Below are 20690 nucleotides of genomic sequence, written 5' to 3'. Positions count from 1 at the left end.
TAAGCCAAGAAATATAAACATTTAGTTGGAAATAAAGCAGAATTTACGATAGACTTGCGCGAATGTAGACGTCTTTAAGAAGGCACAGTGATTTACAACGCTACACTGTGCAATAGCACTGACATGCTTGCTTGCTGGTCCTCTGTGGTCGTTCAAAAAAGTTAAAAATTATTTTTACTATGAATCTTGAACTTGTCAGGAAAAAAACGGAAGTAGGTATGCAAAACGCCAGATAAATGTGCCTTGTGTTTTTTGATTCAGAGTGCATTGCTATTTTCAAATCCAGAATGTTCTCCATTCAAAGTTAATTCTAAATCCAAATATAATTCAAAAATAAGTTCTAATGAAAAAAAACTAGACAAAAGGTGAATAAACAAAATACACAAAGAAAAAATGCAAAAAACCAAAATTTGTATAGTTTCTCGTTCCATTCAGCATTATAAATAACATATGAACATAAAATTTCTATCTTGATCAACAGTCTTCTCCTTCCCCCACTCTTTCAAATGCAGTTAAAAAGAAAATTCAATAAATTAGTACAAAAAAGATCACGTATACGCCACAGTGCACCTGGACAACATGCAAATAATGTGAACTACAAATTTGGCCTAGGTGCACTCAAGAACTGAATATAAACTTCATCTGATTTTTGTTGTCAGTGTTAATGAATAAACAGAAAAACAAAACCCTTTCAAAAAATTTTAAAATTCTTCAGTGGCTTAAATTCTGTTTATTTTTTTAAATATTACAAAAACAAAATATAAAATAGAATTTAGTTTTTAGCTTTTAGTAACTTAGTAACTAAAAAGCCCTTTTCAAGAATTTTTCAGCTATCGAATATACAACCGTCATAACTCGAAAACGGGACGAAAACCAGAAAATTGAAACAGTTTTTCGACTTAAAATGACCTCAGGAATCCATGGTTTTCATTTAGGGCGATGACTGTGGGACACCCTCTATAATTATTCAATGGTAAATATATACACTAATAAAAAATGCAAGTTGACGATCAGATATGAAGATTGAAAAATAGTAAGAATAAGTGAATCGACCTATCCTTTTTGGTTGTAGCTCCTTTTACCAAAAGATAGTACCTACCACTAATTATTATCTTTCCCATTCTCAATCATTATTATGTCATTTTTCAATTTGTTTACTTATACATAGTGATGTGCCTCGGGTATATACCAATCGGGTGGGTAGTTACAAATGGGTATTTACCGGGTTTATACCGGGTAAATACCCAAACGGCGGGTATATACCCAAAATGAGGGTATTTACGATTTACAGACGAAAATGAAACATCCCACTAGGGGGAGGAGTGATGTCAAAAAATATTTTTTGCATAAATTCCATTACATGCCCTTTAGAACGTTTTCAATCAATACTTGTATTTTTAATAAGCTTTTATTAGCTTCACTTGTATAACAAACAAACTAACTAGCAATGTAATAAAATCGAAGAAGTTAATTTTGACCGACTTCCGATTATCGTATCGTGGGTCGAAACACCCCAAATCAATTTTAGCCTTCAACTTATTGTAACAAACGGAAGCTTAAAAAAATTGAAACATTCCAAATCAATTAAATGGAAAAAAAATCAAATATGTAAGTCGAATACCTTCAATAATGATAAGAATAATGATAAGAATAAAAAGTAAAATACATAGTAAAATATATAATTTTAAAAACAACGCTTTTATCACGCATTAAAAACTATAAAATAATTTTGTTAGTTTATGTCAAATGGTTAGTCTTAAAAAAGTAAACCGCGCTTTGTTCAAACTTATTAATAAAACTACATACAACCGCTCTAGGGTAAAGTCGGGGGATATGGCACCCATTTTTGTTTTTCGTTATTACTTGAGAAATAAAGAAGACATCTATTTCAAACAAAAGCGGATTTATTTTAAAACTATTTCTTAAATACAAAATAGGTAGATAAGTGTAATTCAAAGATAATTTCTTGTTATTTTTTGCAAAAATAAAAAACATTAAAAAAAACATGATTGAAAAAATGGAGGGTGATATGGCACCTAATCGAGGGTGATATGGCACCCTATTTCTTTTTGATATTTTTTTGTGACACTTGTTGCATGTATTGTTGAAAGACGTACACGAATCATGAGACCAAAAGTGACATTATGATAACTGCCTTATTCCGCACTTTTCTGCCAATCTGAAAGCTATTTAGCAAACTTTTAGGCTCTGGTCATTTAAGAAGCCTTTTTAATGTAGTGAAGTGTGAAGGGAATCGCAAAATGCTTAGGTCCTGCTTTTTTTGACATTCAGCAGCTCCAACGGCTGCTGTGATCTGGGTTTTAGTCCACTTGGCCTGGTTTGCTGAAGTTTTTTGTAAATACAATTGTCAGTTGAAAAATAAATAGGTTCAAAAGTAGATGCGGGGGAAATGGCACCGGTGCCATATATCCCGATGTTTTTGGGTGCCATATCCCCCATTTGACTACACTTCTGTTTTTTTCCAATGACACGAATAATCACGTTTGCTTAGCTATGGTAATGAGCAAACACAAGAATATAACCGTTACCGTTCTTTTTGTGTTAAAATGAACCCTCTGCGTCAAATACTTTTGGAACCACACGTACAACAATTTTACACAAAAAAACTTTTCGCTCAAATTGAACTCACTTTTTTGTTTGTCCATTTTTTAAATTTTAGTGGCAATGGTTACTGCGGATCCGAATGCATCCACTGATAGCTTACGTCAGACTTAATTCTTTTTTGCTCTTTTTGCTTTGAAAAGAAGTCACTAAGTGGGAGATATTGAAAGGGTGCCATATCACCCGTGGTGCCATATCACCCGACTTTACCCTACGCTTTTTGATTATCCCGATAGCAACCAAAAGCACGTTTTTTTCTTGATTTTTCCATAAATTGCAAAAAAAAAAATATTTTTTTTTTAAAACCCACTAGATTTTTGTATGAAATTTATTGAAGATTTCAAAACACTCCTTTTCTTGTGCAATCAGCGGATGCTAATTTATTGATCTAAAGCCAAAAAGATCCTTTCCCGTTCTAAAATCGATATCTCAGCGTCGAAATCAAACTTTAAAAAAGAAAATTTAAGCTGGATAAACAAGTTATCCGATCCATATTGGGGTTAAGCTGGAAAGATTTTTTCCAAGTTTTTAGACCAAAAAAAAAAGGAAAAATTTCCAATTTTCTTTTTTTTGGATTTAATAGGATTGAGCCGTACATGTAGCTTGAAAAAAAATCATTATGATTTCTCAAAACTAGAAAGTTTGAGCTTTATCTTGTTTAAAATTTTGGAATTTTTCTTTTGATCCGTTAATTTTTTCCGCTAGTGTCTTTAATTAAATAAAACTTTTTTTATAAATAGGGCCGTTTTCAAGCCGTTTCAATTTAAGCGGATTTTGCTTAAATTACTTTTTTCTTTTTATTTAAACCATAAGAAATATTTCCCGAATTTCAATCGGACTCAAATATTGGCTTTTGAGGTTGCTGATGTAGCTCATGTAGTTGATGTAGTAGCTCTGAAACAGGGCCCTGATGACAAACAATCGAATTTGTAGCGATTATAAGTAAATACCCGTTTTTACCCTTGTTTTGGTAAATACCCGATATATACCCAGGGTATAAACCCACAAATGGTATATACCGGGTATTTGCCCATCACTACTTATACAGGGTTTCCCGATATGAGATAAGAAGACTTTGAGGGATATTTCTTGGGTATACTCTAAAAAAAAAAATTGTTCTACAGTAACTCTCTATCTGCAAAGTTGATACCCTTTAGCGATGATTTTAGAAAACGCTTACTTTGGTATGCCTTTACTCATGTTAATGTTAATAACTCCGTTAATACTTTTGATAAAAACTTCATTACTGTCTTGATTTTTAGAAGAAACAGAAAAAAACTTAAACTACAAATATAAATTTTTAATTCGTACCCATTTTTGACGAAAGCAAAAAACACATTTTTAGAGATTTTACCTGATGCAGGTTTTCCTAAATATCATAAAATCTATGAGTTTTCTGGCAAACTTGTGACCAACATTTTTGTTCATTATTGTTTTCTTCATAAGAATAAATTTATAAAACACTATCAGCCCTATTTATAAACTCATCATAAACAGTACATAGCATTATGTACTCTTTATAATGTCTTTAAACAGAAAATTGTCATTTATAAACTTTATGCCACGTTTAATAGAGCTTGTATAAGCTAAACGCGTTTTTAGGTTGTTTAGAGCTTGAATAAGAATATATTTTGCTTAAATGTCATTTGAACATCAAATAATTTTCAGAAAAAGAAAACACAGCAATCATTTATATTTTTTTTTTATGTCATTGAAGAATTTATTTTTTGAATTATATTTATAATTTTGTAATCAACTGAAACAAAATATAAGAAATTGTGTTTCTTCGAGATTTTTTCCTGATATAAGATGTGAGAACTTTTGGCTGCAGTACCTACATATGTACATATTCAAATGTGGGTTTTCTTTTCATCCTTTTCTTTTTACATAGAAAAAATGATTTATGCATGTTTCTTTTTAATTGAAGTAATTTTTTTGGAGCATGTGAACAATTTGTAAGCAAGAAGAACAAATGAAATGTGTTTTTTTTAGATTTTCTTCTTTATATGACATCAAGAACTTTCGCTCACGTTTTTGTTTTTTTGTTTATTTTCAAATCAGATGGAGTTATTTTGACAGATTTTTCATTTTTAGTACTTATTTGGACACAAACCTAGTATAACTATAATTGCTAAAAAAATATTTTATAAATAGAAATTTATGTAACGTTGCATAAAGGCTACATAAAACTTTATTCATTGTATAACTATTTAGCCGTTTAGAGCTGTTTAGTGAAATCTAATAAATAAGGCTGTATGTTTATAACACATTTATCGAAGAAATTCGGCCCCAAAGTCAAAAATTATCATGGGTAAGAAAAAAATAATTCCATTTAAAAATTAATATCTGAGCAACTAAAAAAGATTTTAACATTTTTTAAAATTATGTACAAAGAATAGCTTTTCTTCTAAAAATTAAGACATTAATGAAGTTTTTATTATAAGTATTAACGGAGTTATTAACATTAACATGAGTAAAGGCATACCAAAGTAAGCTTTTTCTTAAATCATCGCTAAAGGGTATCAACTTTGCAGATCTAGAGTTACTGTAGAACAATTTTTTTCTTAGAATATACCCAAGAATCATCCTTCAAAGTCTTCTTATCTCATCCCGGAACACCCTGTACTGTATATGTATTTGGGTGGAGCGATTTTATTTTTGTTTTTTATTTTTATTTTTGATGTTTCACACTCAGTAAAACAGAATTAAAAAAAAAAAAAAGTTGAACTTTATTTTTCCCCATTTAATTTAAAGGTGACAAAGTCCCCTTTTTAAGCATTTAGAGGGCTTGAGGCACCATAAAATTAAATTATTTAAAAATTTTAAGTATATACAGTTTTGTGCGTTTATTATGAGCGCAACTTTGTATTGCTATGCTAATTCGAAAATAAAAAATAAAAATAAAATCGCTCCACCCTAATTAATTCAGTATGAAAATAATTTGTAATATTTAAAGTCTTATGATTTAATCATTTATGATCAAAAAGTGAAAAATATCACCGCTTTAACAACAGCGCATAAAATTTGTTAGTCCTCTATTTTTTTGTTGTTGTATTTTAATCTGAGTGACCACCCAATAACAATGAGCATGCATAAAATGTCCATAAAATTCTTTATGATTTTTTGACCAACTTTACTTTTCGACCTCACCATTTCCTTCCTATAAATACATCACGACAAAACATTTCGTACAGTTTGAGTTTTAATTCAATTTTATAAAACCACATTCATTATCGTCATCGTGTGATTCGAATATCTACTTAAATTCATTTTATCGTTGTAGCTTATCGCAAAAACTTGCTATTATTTCTTCTTTTTTTTTTTGTAATAAATGTATCTTATATAGGTACTCGTAATGTTAAACACCATTTCGAACTCCTCTGAAGGCTGAAGTCGTAAATTCAGCGCGTACAGAGTTTTTATGTCCACTTACTTTAACGTTCTTTTAGCTGTATTATAGTGGTATATGTTGTTCGATTTTACTTTATATGTATCACCCCCCACTCACTTTGATTGGTCATCTAAACTCCATTAGGGTCTAATGACAAAGATGTAACAATATGGAATGTGGAAACGAACACACCCTGATGACTATCGTCCTAAGTAAGTAGTAATAATTATTATTGACAATGAAGAGATGGTTTTTTGTTTTTGGACTTTATTGTTTCTTGGAATTTACATACCTAAATATTTCTTTCAATTTTAACAAAGACTATTTAAATGCATATATGTTTTCGTCTTAATTGGTCTCGACTTTTCGTTCTAATATCTCTTACATCGTCCCGAAACTTACATACCAACCTGTTTCTAATTAACCTCACAAACGTAGTAAAGTTTCATGTAAGCATTGTTCTAAAATCTTCAAACGCATCAGAATATCGAAGAGAACCACATTACACTGACTACTACTCTACAACAGTTCGTTAATTCGTGGTTTGTTCTAAGGAATTAGGAATTTCCAATTTCTCGTTCTTATTTAAGGAACTAACCAATCAGTCTACTATATAAGAGAAGAGAAAAGGTAAAACTTTTGCGTATGCAGAAAATTCGATAATCCTAATCCGATTATAGTGATATTTTACAAGATGCAGTTCATTTAATGTGAGCCTAGTTATATGTATACCTGAGGAAGAACCTTTACCTTCAAAGAAATCTATTTTATTGTCTTCAACTTTTACACCGATCGAAAAAACTTAGATTTTCATTTAAACAAAATTTTCTTATCTTGGAAATTACAATATTTGTAATTAAAGAATCCACATGAATCCACGGCATAAGTCCACTTTAACAATTTTGGAGAAAAACGCAGAATAAATCTCGAGATTTATTTTCAATCTACTTCGCTAAATCTCAGATTTGGGTTCAGCTACTGTTAAATAATATTACAGATTCAACAAAAAACCTGAAGATGAAGATAAAAGGAACAAAAGTTCAACCCATAGAACATTCACTGATAACAGAAACCTGACGAAGATTCTACATTTTGAAGTTGCTACTCTCCAGCAGCCTGTCAAAATTCTCTCCAAAAATTATTTTACGCAGTTTATTTTTGACAACGTTCACATAAATATAGATACAATGATGGCCATAACGCATTTCATGCTATTTGAGGTTTTCCATGTTTTACACCCGAGAATTTTTTCACAACAAGAACACCGATTGTTAAAGCCTAGTATGCAGCTGAAGCGAAAAGAAAAATTTTCCAGTCTCCAAAATCGACAGCAAAAATGTTAACGAAAAAATATCATCGAGTATTCGGTCAAAATCAAAATAATGAAAATCCAAATGTATTTAAAATCAAGAAAAACTTCAAAAAATAAGTTCTTAATCAAGAAATAAATGAATTAAAAATGAAAAAAACATTATCACAGTTCTTTGAATCAAAAAAAAATGTCCAGGTAAATAAAAATGACCTATATTTTGTAATTTGTCCCGTGATTGTCCCGTATTTGCACAATCTCTGATTTGTTCATAAAAATTTAAATACTTTTGTACGGAAAACTAGAAAACGGTAGATGGGAAATAAAAGTTTTTATAATTTTTCGGATAAAAACATTAGTTTTTAAAATTTTTCTTAAATTATTCAGTTCCAGCTTGTGTTTGTCAGGTTGAAAATCTACACCAAAAAAAGTTTTATTTTTGAATAATGAAAATGTAGAAGAGTAAAAACCCAGCTGAATTTCAAAACATGTTAAAAGTTGAATTAAAGATTAAAAAATTTAAAAAATTGCACTGGTCAGCAAGGTTTTTGCCACAAGAATCAAAATATACTTTTCTAGTAGTTTTTTGGGTGCTGAATCCGGATGTGAAGTCAGAAAAATTTGATTGGCCTTCGTTTTTAAAATATTACCGTTAGAAAATGTCAAAAAACGTAATTTTGGCTGTTTTCGAGGTTATGTTTTTATGTGGAGTAATTCATTATGAATAAATTTGTAACGGTGCCTAAAAGAGCTAGTTTTATTCTTTAAAAAAAATGTTTAAATCTTTGCGATATCCCTTTTATTGCCCGAGATATTTAAAATTTAAGTAGCGGTCTTTGAATCAGAAACAACACTGGCCAACCAAATTAAACTTTTTTTGCCACAAGAATCAAAATATACTTTTCTGGAAGTTTTTGGGTTGTTGAATTCGAATCCGAAGTCAGAAAAATTCTATTAGCCTTCGTTCTTGAAATATTACCGTTATAAATTGCAAAAAAAGGTTTTTTTTTACAACGGTTATATTTCAAGACCGGAAGCTAATAGAATTTTTCCGATTGCGGATTTGAGTTAAGCAACTCGAAAACCTTCAGAAAAGTATATTTTGGTTCTTGTGGCTAAAATTCTGTGACCAGTGACTTAACCTTTAGATTAAGTTTAGTTTCTCTTTTAACTTATTAAATGAAACTTAAGATATCTCGAGCAATAAAAGAGATATCGGGAAAATTTAAACAGTTTTTGAAAGAAGAATATCTGTTATAATAACCGTTACAAATTTGTTTATAATAAATTACCCCATATAAAAACAGAGCCTCGAAAACAACCAAAATGACGTTTTTTGACATTTTCTAACGGCAATATTTCAAAAACGGAGGCCAATCAATTTTTTTCGACTTCAAATTCGGATTCAGCACCCCAAAAACTACTAGAAAAGTATATTTTGGTTCTTGTGGCAAAAAAAAATTAAATTTTGTTGACCAGTGTTATTTATAATAAAATTAAAACCTTAAAAAACAGCTTAAAAAATATTTTTTTTAGAAATTAACAGTTAAAACTTATTGATTTCTTAAATGGTTTCAACGAAAATAATGCTATAAAATCGTTTATGAAATCTTGATATCAAAATTAGGATTAGTGTTTTCAAAACAATCCCAAAAATTTTGCATCTGTCCCGGGTTTCGATCCTAGAAATATGGTCACCGTACCTATAAGTGACAAATGAGTGAAAACTCTAAAAAAAACGACTGAAAAACGAAATTTTTCGTTCAAGATTTCGGTGTGCTATTTTTATATGGAAAATTGCGTTTCGCTTCAGCTGCGTACACTCCATTCCCCTGAAAGAATATACTACAATTCTAGTGAAGGGACTTCTTCCGGCACAGTTGTTGGGGACATATGTACGGGTACTTAACTAAATTAATTGAATTTTAATAAAATAAAATAAAATAAAATAAAATAAAATAAAATAAAATAAGAATATAATTTACGTATACACTATACATTAGGGTGTCCCTTATATTGCAAATGGCTGAATTTAAATACGCATACGGGCTCAAAAGTTTCGCAATAAATAAAAAAAAATATTCCCAAAGTTTCAAGTCCCTATCTCAATGCTAAGTGGACGCGACTTAATTTTTAATATTTCCATACAAAATATCGATAAATTACAGGTAGTTTTGAAGTGGTTTACTCAAAAAATTCGGTAAAACTGTAAAAGTTGATAGAAAATTTTGAAAATTTGCAAATATCTTCAGCACTATAAGGAGTGTACGAAAAAATTGCTGAGTCAGTAAAAAGTAGGTAACCGTTAATATCACTGTTCTTATGATATTTGCGGTTATGTTTTACTTACTAAGCATTGTTTACAAAAGAAAAATATTTTTAAATATTTTTTTCGTACACTCCTTATAGTGCTGAAGATATTTGCAAATTTTCAAAATTTTCTATTAACTTTTACAGTTTTACCGAATTTTTGAGTAAACCACTTCAAAACTACCTGTAATTTATCGATATTTTGTATGGAAATATTAAAAATTAAGTCGCGTCCACTTAGCATTGAGATAGGGACTTGAAACTTTGGGAATATTTTTTTTTATTTATTGCGAAACTTTTGAGCCCGTATGCGTATTTAAATTCAGCCATTTGCAAAATAAGGGACACCCTACTATACATATATAAATGTATACATTTTTGCATATTTATAAAATCCGTTTTCGAAAAATAGACGTTTGAAATGGAGATTACACACTTTTTATTCAAAGTAGTACAATTTTACTACTTTTGACTACCATTTCTGACCAAACTGCTTGACCAAAATGTTTTTGGTCTTTAATCGATGTAGAATTTAATATTATTTAACTTTGGTATAAAATAACTTCATGTGCGCGTTATTTTTCAGGAGTTATGACCGAAAAACTGAAAAAAGTGCTAAAATGTTTTGGTTTTTTGGCCCTCAAAAGTTATGCGCAACTCAGAATCCGTCGCAAACTTGTACGACTCTTCTTTGAGATGTCTTAAGTAAATTAAAACCATTTCCAGGTTTGTCTGAATTATTTGCGACCAAAAGTCTAATTTGACTTGGCTGTACCCTAAATCTAAGATTTTCACCTACTTTCAATCCTAGATTTAGAATAAAACTCGAGATTTATGCTAAATCTACTTAGCTAAATCTCGGATTTAGGGTAGGTGGAAAGGTAGTATTAACTATTTTGGTTTTGCTTACTGGTTGCTGAATTATTAGCAGGTTGCTGAATTCTAGCCAAAGTCTCGGAACAAGTTTGAGTTTACAGGTAGTATGAGTTCACAATGAATAGGCCTATGCATTTAGGCACAAAAATTAGAATTTTTTTTTTTTTATTTTTGAAAAAAAAAGGGTACCCCTTGCCGAAATAAATCTAGTAAGTGAATATCTTTGAGTGCGAGAAGTATAACTTCAGTCGCGTGTACATGAAGGAAAAACAATTTTCAGAATATTGTAAAAATAATCTGAAGGTATTCCATTTGATGAAAATCCGTCCTAACAGAAGCATAGACCGGTGCACTGCCTTTACAGAATTTTCATTTGTTGAAATACTTAACTTTTTAAATAAATTTGTTTTTAGTACCTACAATTTTTTCAAAAAAGTTTATAAGTAAAATTTTTTTTTAAAAATGATGCGAGATATCTTTTAGTAAATATTGCGTTTCTAAGAATGGTCGACTTTGATAAAATAGAAGTATTTTTGTCCATTTAGTGAATGATATTTGTAAAAAAAGTTTCTGGCATATTTTTTTAATTTTGTACCCCTAACCAAAACTTTTATTCTAAAATCTCAAATAATAGTCCAAAAAACCTATTTTATCGATAACAACATAAAAATTGGTATAGTGATATCCTTAACAAAACCGATAGAAATATAATTAAATCCACAGGTCTGTCAGATTCAAATCAAATAAGCCCTATTAAGTAGGTACACATCAAAAAGCTATTATAAATATTACAAATGTTAGAAATTTTGAAGATTTGGTGAGTTGTTACAATAAGCCATCAAAATTCAAAACTAATTTATTCCGAAGAGAATCAAAAGCGATTTTTATAAAGTCATGTTGATTAAACAATCGGCTACTAGCCCGTATTTTCAGGTAGCAAACGAAAACGAACTGTTACCTTTAATTTTAGATGAATTTTACTATATTTTCTCACAATTGATTTAATTTGCACATATTTTTTCTTACTGTGTATGAATCTTGATATATGTTGGATATATGTTGGAGTGTTGGACATTTTGTTCTTCACCTGCGGGTAAGGTGACATGTAACTCTACACGTCCTTGAATTAACCATAGGTAGATTTGGAAACAATGAAATTGAAGAAGGTACCTTTTCTCAATGCCATACAACCCACTTCTTTATATGGATATACCTCTATACATACGTATGTACCCGCAATCCGCATATATGTCTTTTCATTGAATGAGAGATACTCTACTCATCTTAGAACTTTCTTAGCTCTTCAATGTCTATTATGTAAGAATATTAAGAACTACTCTACAAGGCTATTTTGAAAGACAATGCAAATGAAATTGATTATTATTATTCGACAATGGAATAAGGATTTCAGAATTTTACTTAATAATGAGACAAAGTGAAGCAATAGCCACTTGAGACCTTTGATTATGTAGAAGAATTTGAATTTCGAAATTTTTCATTGATTAGCAGAATAACCAGAAGGATTTTAGATTACAAAATATCTAATGAAAGGGTATTTTGAAGTTTAATGAACTTTATAATACTATTAGATCCAATTTATTCACTCTTAATCAACTCTTAAACTCTTAATCTTAATTATATTTAAAATTAAAATATGTCAAATCTCATAAAAAAGTTTAAACTTTCATATTATATTTTAGATGGCAACTTTAAAAGACTATGAATAAATTATTTATTTTATCTATAAATATATAATATATATATATATATTACATAAATAATAATTATTATGGCTTTAATATATGCTGAATCAAAGACTTGAGTCGCAGACTTGTTTCGCAGACTTGTTTCGCAGACTTGAGTCGCAGACTTGAGTTGCAGACTTGAGTCGCAGACTTGAGTTGCAGACTTGAGCCACAGACTTGAGTCGCAGACTTGTTTCGCAGACTTGAGTCGCAGACTTATTCTGTAATCTTCTCTATTCATTTGCTATCAACAAAAAAAAATTTTAGCACTACAACCAATGAAGGGGCAAGGTCTAAAGTCTTAAAAATCTCAACCATTCCAAACAGAGATACAATTTCTTGTGACAAAAATACTCTTGAAAGAGTTTTTTTAAATTCCTCGGAAAAACCGTATACCCCTAAAAAAAAAACCGCTTTTTACGAGGTGGATGCTGGGGCTCCTAAAGTTGCTATCATCTTCCATATTAAAAAAAAAAAAAACAATGAAATCAATTGGGGTATCCAAGGTAAAAGTTCATCAGGATAATGAACAGCTTTCGCAATCTGATAGTTTGAATTTTATCGGTCCAATATCGTTTTAATTTTTTAACTTGCACGTTGGTAGTCAGCCAGTCAAAAGTTTTAAGATACCTACAAAAACTAACTCTCCAAACACAAACTAATCCCCTTGCAGACATCCCTGATACAAGGATTACCTTCATATGAAACCTGGCAACTTACACAAATTCTTCCAGATAATTTCTCTAATAATATCACACAAAAACCTATCTAATCGTCTGGCAAAAAAAAAAAACAAAAAATAAAATTAAAATAAAAGTGCATTGACTTGAGGCAAGAAAGGATACCTATAATACCTTTTTGCTATAGTTCCTGATGATGGTCTTGTATATGTTAGTAGTATTAGAGTATATCTCGCTTTAATGGTGTGTAATGTATGCGCTCTAAATGCTCCATGTATTCGTGTCATGTTTAAATATAATTGACTTTGTTCAGTTAATCCGTTTATGAAATGAAAATGCAAATTTAATTTAAATGTTCCGCACATATGAGTTCTAGATTGTGCCATATAAAGGATATAATAGTCGACGTGGATGCAAACACATGCACATTATATTATAACAGCAGAACAGAGAATGCAAAGATACTTATAGAAGTGCAAGCGGATGAATATCGCTTATAGCAACAGAGTGCCAACTGCAAGCTCAACGCCAAGAAACATCACATCAATATGCAATGTGGAAGTGGAACTTATTGTACATAGTATAAGTGTATGTGTATTCTAATATGCGGGTGTTGTATATATGCAAGTGCGAGGACACTGAGCCGGGTCTATTATAATGTTGATATGCCGGATGGGACAGAAAATATAGTGTGTAGGTGTGTATGGAAAAAGGGTGCTCGGTTGAGTGTAAACATTCCAAACGCACATAAAATAAAATAGATATCATGCACATTTAGTGCAAGGATGTAGGCAGATAGACATTAGATAGTCAGATATCCTTCCGCATTGCCACATTGGTGTAGTTGCTGCTGCTGCCACTGTGCTACTGCTGCTGCTGCTGGATCATTTTGTAATGGGATTATGAATGCGCCCATCACCAACATTACCCTCACTCACTATACCACCCATCCACCCGCACCCAATACGCCTACTTACAATCTACATAAAAGAGGGCGTATGTATGCTGAGCATGAGTTTGTTCATATCGGATGAATAAATTTGCCAAAGGATTATAGCAACCAAATGGCAGGAATTGTCTACGATGCAACTCTCAGCTAAAACTGAAAGGCATACCAACCACACATCGCAATAATTAAGACCCAAAATCATACGAGTTCTCTGCTTTGTTAAATAACAAAAAATTGCTCATTTTAAGTCCTACGACAAGAAACATGTAACCAAAATCGGGGAAGAGCTTTTTGTGCAAAAAATTGCTGCGCATTAGTCTTTTGAAATGTAGGTTAGGTAGAAATTTTCTTTAAATTTTGTATAAAATTTTACTAAATTTTTGAACTGAAATATTTTAAATACTTTGTACTTATAGGTATTAATTTATTTCCACAAAATCGACAAGAGACTTTTTTAAAAATTTTAAAGAGACTTGGAAAAAAACTAATTTATTTGCTGGTTTCCATAAAATTTTGAAAAAAAATTGGGTTGGGGTCGAAATTCTGTATGTTGCAAAGTTCTGTATTCAAAATACTCTATGCCAAAATACTGTATGTCAAAATTCTGTATGTGCAAAATGCTGTACAACCAAAATTCTGAAAGTCAAAATTCTGTATAGCAAAATTCTGGTTGGTCAAAATACTGTATTTCAAAATTCTGTACATCAAAATTCTGTATTTCAAAATTCTGTAAAAATGCTGCGCGCGCACTTTTTTGCATTATCAAAACGATATTTTTTACAGCATTTTTACAGAATTTTGAAATACAGATATAGGTATTTAAAAGAGGGTTTACTATGAATTTCTAAGAGATCAACTTAATAAAGAGGCAAGCTTCTAATGCTGATTAATCTAGGTACTTTATTAAGAGCTACGGAAAAAAGAGAGAGAAAACAAAACTATACACTTATTTAAAAAAAACAATCTGAATTAAACCACGTTGCATACCTAAAACGGATTGTAAAAAAATTAAATTTATATTGATTTTGGCATTTTTTTTTGTAAAATGAATTGATTTACTTTTTTAATTTAATAATTAGGTTTGTATAAAATTACAACTTTACTGTCAATAATTATATTTAAAGCTACTATTTAGTGTTTTTTAAAAAAAATACTGTATTGAAAATTGCCGTACAGAATTTTGCAAAACAAAATTTTGCAAGTCAGTATTTTATTCATACAGTATTTTGACGTACAGAATTTTGTATTTACAGTATAATGACGTACAGAATTATGGTCTTCCAGTATTTTGACCCTACAGAATTTTGTCGTACAGAATTTTGACAAGCAGAATTATGACCCGCTGTCAAAAAAATTGTGCAGCTTAAAATTTGTTTGGTCTTAACCCTAAAGCCAGGAAAGTTTTTAGGTTATATTTTAAATGCTTAATCTAATGAAATAAATAAAAAGTCGTTAAAAATAAAAGCAAAACTTGAACCTAAAGCCTACAATAACCCTTAAACAATTATTATAAGAAAGAGGTCACTAAAGAAATAATTAAACAATTTTTAAATTTGTTGAAAGCGTTTCTTTTGTATACAAAATTATTTTAAGTGTCTGTAAGAATATTATAATAATTGTGTTTTTTTTTTTTTGGGGGTGAAACAAAAATTGATTGACCACTTATTTAATTCTTTTTCGTTCATTAAATTTTCCCTCTTAAACTATTTATTAAATTCTCTCGTCTGTTTTGGTAAATTTAAATTTTTATAAATGTATTAGAATAGTAATTTTTTGTTTACTCTTTCTTACTTTCTCTTTTCAAATTCTCTTCCTCTCTTTTATGAAAACACAAAAAATATATGAAAATCGATCAAGTTATTGATTTTATCTCTATAAGAATATATTAAGAAAACAATATTAAGGTACCTAAACAATTTTAATGAAATAGTTGATTGGATCAGAAAATAAAGAAAATTTCCATTTTGTACCTAAAACTTGGTTCCAAATTATGTTTGTATAATATAATAAAAACAACACAATTATATTCAAAATTAGTATTATGTTGTGTTATTATATCAAATTAAATTTCTTGAAAAATACAGTATTGAAAAACAGTATTTTGCCATACAGAATTTTACAAAACAGAATTTTGCATGTCAGTATTTTGTTCATACAGTATTTTGACGTATACAGAATTTTGTATTTACAGTACATACAGAATTATGGTCTTACAGTATTTTGACATCACAGAATTTTGACAAGCAGAATTAAGACCCGCTCCGAAAAAAAATTTAGTGAAAGGGTGTTTTTTTTTTCGAAGAGACAGTAGGATTTGTAATTGGTCCCAAAAAGCCAATGCAAATCAACGTCTAAGACCTTCAGTATAAACGTTCAATTCTTCATTAAAAAAAAAATTAAAAAAACCAATGGCTTTTAGGGACACATTTTTTATGTTTTTCAGCAATTTATAAGGCTTACCATTACCAGATAATTTTTACAGTGCTACAAGTGTATGGAAAATAGTCTTTAACTTAAGTCTATAGATAAATTAATGTTGCGAGCCTAGAAAGAGGGCTGCCAAGCTCTTCCGCCCACTTTTAGATAAGCAACCAAATTTTGTTCGCTATCCAGTTCTATTATCTGGGACTAGTTTCAGCCTTTCTTATGGTAAAAACACTCAAAGGGATTGCCTTCGGCCAAAATTTGATACCCTGATGGATATTCTTTTTCTAGAGTTAGATACTCTAATAATTAAGTGGTAGGTATTGGAGCCATTGACCAAAATTTAAATACCTTGGACTTTGATCAATAGTGAAACATCTTGTGATGACAATATGTATTAACTTTTTACATGGGACCATATTTCCTTACAGCAATTATTTAACAATAGAATATATGTATATAAAACCTTGAGAATTTGCCAAATATTGTGTTTTGTAACAGTGCAATGACTTTTGATATTACCCTTACCATCAGTCTTTCTCCCTTTTGTCTGGTATTTAAGTCCTTGATGTGCATCAATTATATCAAACCAACCTAAGTATCTACTTAAAACATACACAAATAAAGTAAAGTATGCACAAACACATATAGGTACAATAGAAATCAATTTGAATTCTCAATGACCAATTACCTTTCCTTTGTTAAACTAAATTAGTTAATTTTGAAGGAGCTTCCGAACAAACCAAAAGCAAAGGTAAGAATTAAATATCAAAACTCCACGCACGAATTGCTACCAAACATTTGTCAATCAACTGCTAATTACAAATAATTATTATTACTTGCACCACAAATTATATCCGCTTCACGTTTCATATACATACGATACTTATACAAATAAACAAAATACATATCTAAATAGGAAGAGAAGACGACGAGGACATTTAAGCTTGATTGTGAACAAATACGAAGGAATGGACAAATGTTATTATTATTATGAATAATGTTCCCAATGAGTGGCTGCCAAATTACAACAAACAAATATTGATTTTGAAACCTCTTCATTTAACTGCTTGTATTCGAGTGATAATATTATCATAATCATCTCTCTCAAACTCACGTTACCTTAAGTCCTTTGAAATAATGTTGCAAATTCTAACAGTAATAAGATATCATCCAGTTCACTTACTATTTTCACTTTATAATTAGCAGTCTTTCGAGAACTTTGCTTAATAATTTAAGAGTTTATGATTTTAATTGGTCGTTTTTTGGACAAACTATGATAGTAAATGGTTAACAAAAAAAAATTAAATTTTTAATGTCTCTTACTTTGGTGGACACTTTGTGACGGAATAAAGAAAAATAATCCAAATAATTGAAGCTAATTAAATGCTAATTAAAAAAAAAAACGAAATATTTGTCTCCAGCATGGTTTTTGAGTCATTGCATTTCCCGCTAAAATAAGACTGAAGTTAGCGGACGAAAATTATTATTTGATGCAAATCCCGATTTCGTAGTTCAAACACCTTTTTAAAATATTCAATGTTTCGTTTCGAAAAGTAATCTAAAAAGTAAGCTTTCATAATCCAAAAAATGTTTGCATGAATTTGAAGCAGGTACCTACCTAACCTAGACTCAGATGACACGTTCAAAACCTGTTCAACAAAATTAATTTTTTTTTTGTTACAGAAACCAAGGTATACTTTTCTATAGTTTTTTTTGTGTGCTGAGCTCGAATCCGAAGTTAGAAAAATTCTATCACATCACGTTTTTGAGATAATCCCGTTAGAAAATCGAAAATGTCGCTTTTTCCCAGTTTTCGAGCTTATTTCTTAGCGTTTTATTATTTGTTACTTTATTAGTCGTTACTTTTGACCCCTAATAATAAGACTAGCCCACGAAGTAAATTTCAGAACTTTTCATAGATTGAAAACCACCCCAAAACCAACCTGTAAACCAAAAATCTGCCTGTTACAATTTTCTTTCTTTCTTTGACAATTTTTCGTCTATTTTAAATGGGTTATATTCAATTTTACAAAAACAACCAAACTTAAAAAATGAAATAAATTTTCAAATAACTCGAACATAACTCACAAAATCAAATGATAAAAAGACTGTCTTTTTTACTTTATCTCTTTACAAAAATAACCAAGAACATAAATCTTAAACTTAATTGTGTCATCATCATATCAACTTTATCCATAATAGCTATCACAATTTAACTTTAAAACTGATTTAAACTAAATCACCATTGTCTTATTTGAAATAGTTAAATGCATAGGTACCTACATAAATAATGGTATACAAGTGTGTATGTTGTTGCTTTGTGTATGTGTCTGTGTGCAAAACTATTTTCATCAGCCCATTGGAATCGTTCTCTCAAAAAAAAAAAAAACCTGAGGGGTGCTTCGAGACTATACCATAAACTTTTAACTCAATTTTTGACACACTAAAAGCATTTTAACAGACACCCTTTGGCTATATGTGAGTTTTGCTCGAATACCTTCATAATACAAATACATACATATCTATATACACGAACGCAGCATTCATCATAGTGTAGTGTAGTGCTATACGTTTGGTATTCGGAAATTGAGTTCCTTCCAACTTTCCATCAAACAACTTTTCGCTAATCCAATTTGTGTCCTTTTAGTGTTTTGTTATTGAGAATAAAACGACGACAGCGCAGGGGATGATGCAATGAAGGATGTTTTCCTAGAAACACACTAACATCTTTTCGCACGAATTTACTATATCTATTGAAACTTGTTTTCGTTTTTTTTTCGTTTTGTCTTGTTTTTTGTTTAAGTTAATTTAAAACTTGGATGTGTTTCATTTTCATTTCGGAAGAATAATATCTACTATCGATGTAAATGTAGCTTTAGAATTTGCACTTATCTTCTAATATCAAATGGCATTTCAATGGAATCCAAACTAGGTCTTTGTTTAGTGGAATAAATATAAATTTGTTTTATGAGGAAGAAGTTAATATATTGAAATTGAAACGTGCATGATCCTATAGTAAAAATAACTACTTGCTTGATAAGAGTTCAACAACTTCAAAGTACTTATCTAATAATATTTTATTAAAAGTACTATCTCTTAACGATTTGTAAATCTGTCAATGTCTATACCGAGAGCTCAACTCGCTTCAATACTTGTTTAGCAAAAATTCGTCTTAGAAAAAGATTAAGTATACACCACAGTGACCAACATTTTTTACTCCCAATTGCAATTTGGTCTTGACACATCCACATATTCCTCAAGTGCAAACAAAATTGAGCAATTTAAATCAACGTATTCGTTTTGAAATTCCATCGTAGTCGATCAATAGTAAATTGCAGAAATACGATCTCGAGTCTCTAATGGAATATACAGCATTTTCAATAGAGGCATGGATGTTGCTCTGGCCAATGGTAGGGGAGCCTTTTTCCTGATCAGGTTCAGGTTTGGACTGGTCATATAGTCAAGGTGGCGATTGCTACTCAGGCCCTCAGCTAAAATATAAATCCCCAATATGAATCCCCAATTTATGTTCGCTTAACCCGATATTCAGTCTTATACAAATTATGTTGTTTTATGAATCACGTGGTGCATCTGGAAATGCTTTTCTAGATGATTCACGTGCGGCATATTACAAAGCCCCACGTGTGGCATTTAGACTAGTTAACATCGTACTAATTAAAAATTTTTGCAAAATTTTAAAACTATATTTTTAAACCTTTAATTTTTTTTTTTTCCTTAAAACCGATTTTGCAAAAAGCAACTTGAGGATTTCAAACTTGAACAATTGTTTTTATGGCAGCACCAAGATAAAGAAAGCTAATTTACTTTGTAAAAATTCTATCCGCTGCTGGATCTAGCTCCTATTCTTATCGGCAGCTGCGTGTTAATTTTGTAAAAATATTTAAACTCCAACTGGGGATACGGATACCAAGGCAAACAAAACACAAGTAATATAACAATTGTACCTATGCAATTCATAAATATGAAGAAGTGCAAAGAGAAAAAAAAAAAAAAAATTGCATGTAGTAAAACTACAAAACACATATTTTTTTTTTTAAATTCGTTGGACCGTTTTGAAAATATTGATTTTTCAAAAAATTTAAATTTTTTTAAATGAGTTTTCATAATTTTTCCTTATTTTGATATCAATTTATGGGAGCGTTTTTGTTGAAATCATTTAATTCGCTTACGAAATCAGAAATCAGGAAAATGGTTTTATAATAATGTTAATAACTTCTAAAAAAATATTTTTTAAATCATAATCGGGAGAGCTTTTTTTTTAAATTTAAAATTTGAAATGATTTTGATCTTCAACACAAATTTTTTCTTTTTTTAAAACCCGGGACAAGCTGTAGAAATACGGGACAGTCCCGGGTAAAAC

Source organism: Episyrphus balteatus, chromosome 2, assembly GCF_945859705.1.
Source record: "Episyrphus balteatus chromosome 2, idEpiBalt1.1, whole genome shotgun sequence".
Lineage (NCBI taxonomy): Eukaryota > Metazoa > Arthropoda > Insecta > Diptera > Syrphidae > Episyrphus > Episyrphus balteatus.
This window is presented reverse-complemented; position numbering follows the sequence as displayed.